Raw genomic sequence first — 3,173 nt, 5'->3', positions numbered from 1 at the left:
TTAAAAAAAAAAAGGACTTTCAACTATATCTTCCTCACATTTCAGTCTGCATTAGAACTAAAATTTAGTCTTAATTTATTCTCACAATCTATCTAAATACTCTGCTAGGACTAGGGACAAAGAAATGACTAAGACCCTGATTTCACAGTCTTGTCCAGCATTTATTAAAATATATTTTTCAGTGATGTTACCAGGTGTAGCCCTAAAATTTCTGTTTCAGAAACACAGAGTAAAACACATAGCAGGGATTGGGGATCAAAACTGGAGACTGAACTGATTTAGAATTGCCCACCTCCCACCCATGCTGGAGCAGTACAGTCACAGGTATCTCTGTGTGAAAACTGAAACTGTGCTACAAAATATGGGAGTTATCAAGCACTTCCCTATCTATGAAATGGGAACTAAAAAATTCTACCCAACAACCTGGAGAAAAAGCAAGAAATCATTTTATTTTCCTGAGACTATGGCTATGATCACTCAAAAGATATTAGATACCCAAGCCTGTTCCAAGTATAGGTGTGAGTTCCAATTTGTATATGTGAAATAAAGACCCTCAAATTGTGACTAAATATAAAATTGATCCATTACTAGAGAAGCCCCAGTATGGCAAAAGAATAGTCTGTTATTAAAGGATTTTTCTATAGTCCCAAAACTTTTAGGTTGCATCAGAAAATAGATTCTACCAACTATAGGGAATAACAATAAAAATAAGCTAGAAGATATTTGAGGAAATAAATCTCCATGAGAGAAAATGGACACATATAACAACAACAATAACAAAAAGAAAGGAGAGACTGTTTAAAACTCTTAAAGAGACTTTAAAACAAATATGTTAAAATGGCTCTCTAAACTTAATTTTTTCAATATTTTCCTCAATGTTAATGCTTTTTTTGTTATGTTTCCAAATTTTTGCCTATTCCAAGGTCATAAATGTATTTTCTTATGTTTTCTTCATCTCTGTGTGAAAACTGAAACTGTGCTACAAAATATGGGAGTTATCAAGCACTTCCCTATCTATGAAATGGGAACTAAAAAATTCTACCCAACAACCTGGAGAAAAAGCAAGAAATCATTTTATTTTCCTGAGACTATGGCTATGATCACTCAAAAGATATTAGATACCCAAGCCTGTTCCAAGTATAGGTGTGAGTTCCAATTTGTATATGTGAAATAAAGACCCTCAAATTGTGACTAAATATAAAATTGATCCATTACTAGAGAAGCCCCAGTATGGCAAAAGAATAGTCTGTTATTAAAGGATTTTTCTATAGTCCCAAAACTTTTAGGTTGCATCAGAAAATAGATTCTACCAACTATAGGGAATAACAATAAAAATAAGCTAGAAGATATTTGAGGAAATAAATCTCCATGAGAGAAAATGGACACATATAACAACAACAATAACAAAAAGAAAGGAGAGACTGTTTAAAACTCTTAAAGAGACTTTAAAACAAATATGTTAAAATGGCTCTCTAAACTTAATTTTTTCAATATTTTCCTCAATGTTAATGCTTTTTTTGTTATGTTTCCAAATTTTTGCCTATTCCAAGGTCATAAATGTATTTTCTTATGTTTTCTTCTAGAAACTGATTGTTTTAACTTTCATGTTAGTAAAAAGGTAACACAAAGAAGATGTTTGCAATGCACATACTGACAAAAAACTCCCATCCAGAATATATCAAAAACTCCTACAAATTAATAAGAGAAATAGAGACAATTCAATGAAACAGTAGACAATATTTGAACAGGTCACCAAAAAGGATATCAAAATGGCCAATGGGGGTCAGAAAAAGTGTTCCAATTGGTTTTAATTAATAAAATTAATTATAGAATACTAGTACACATCCAGTAGAATAACTAAAATTGTAAAGGCTGTGAAGCAGGAGGCTGTGTCCAGGAACAGAGTACTTAGCTACTCCATCAAGATGAAAGGAGACCAGAAGTCAGACGTTTATGCCCAAGAAAAGCAGGATATTCTCCAGCACTTCTCCCAGACTGTTAAGGTGCTGACTGAAGATGAGATGGGGCACCTGGAGACAGGAGATGCCATTGCCCAGCTCAGGGAGGACCTGGAGTGCAATGCCATTGGAGGCAAATGCCAGCGAGGTTTGACAGTGCTGGTAGCATTCCATGAGCTGGTGGAGCCAAGAAAACAAGATGCTGATAGTCTCTAGCATGTCCTGACCAGGGGCTGGTGTGTGGAACTGCTGCAAGCTTTCTTCCTGCTGTCCGACAACATCATGGATCCATCCCTCACGTGCCAAGGGAAGATCTGCTGGTATCAGAAGCCAGGCATAGGTTCAGATGCCATCAATGATGCTACACTTCTGAAATCATCTCTCTACTGTCTACTGAAGTTCTACTGTCAGGAGCAGCCCTATTACCTGAACCTGATAGAGCTCTTTCTGCAGAGTTCCTATCAGACTGAGATTGGGCAGACCCTCGACCTCGTCACAGCCCTCCAGGGCAATGTGGATATTAACAGATTCACTGAAAAGAAGTACAAAGCTATTGTCAAGTACAGGACAGGTTTCTACTCCTTCTACCTTTCTGTAACTGCTGCCATGTATATGACAGGCACTGATGGGGAAAAGGAACATGCCAATGCTAAGAAGATCCTGCTGCAGATGGGAGAGTTCTTTCAGATTCAGGATGATTACCTTGACTTCTTTGGAGATCCCAGTGTGACTGGCAAGATTGGCACTGACATCCGGGACAACAAATGCAGTTGGCTGGTGGTTCAGTGTCTACAAGGGGTCACTGTGGAAAAACACCAGACCCTGATGGAGAATTATGGGCAGAAGGAGGCCAAGAAGGTGGCCTGGGTAAAGGCACTATACGAGGAGCTTGATCTGCCAGCTGTGTTCTTGCAATATGAGGAAGACATTTACAACCACTGTGGGGCTCATTGAGCACTACGCTGTGCCCCTGATCCTGGCATCTTCCTGGAGCTAGTGCAGAAGATCTACAAGTGGGAAAAGTGACCTAGAACTGCAAGGGCAGGGAGAGGATGCTCTCAATAAATTATTGTGTAATCTTGGAAGGAAGGAAGGAGAGAGAGAAAGAGAAAGAAAGAATAAAGGCTGTCAGTACCAAGGTCTAGGGAGGATTAGAAGGAACTAGAATTCTTATTTATTAATGATTGGATTGGAAAGTCATTGTAACCACTTGAG

General features: G+C 38.2%; 1 pseudogene; it reads left to right on the top strand.

The window, feature by feature from the left end:
- Positions 1-1,922: 1,922 nt before the first annotated feature.
- LOC103584129 lies at positions 1,923-2,912 on the top strand (annotated as a pseudogene).
- Positions 2,913-3,173: the final 261 nt, after the last annotated feature.

The sequence above is a fragment of the Galeopterus variegatus genome, unplaced genomic scaffold, assembly GCF_000696425.1.
Source record: "Galeopterus variegatus unplaced genomic scaffold, G_variegatus-3.0.2 Scaffold44954, whole genome shotgun sequence".
Taxonomy (NCBI): Eukaryota; Metazoa; Chordata; class Mammalia; order Dermoptera; family Cynocephalidae; genus Galeopterus; species Galeopterus variegatus.
This window is presented reverse-complemented; position numbering and strand designations above follow the sequence as displayed.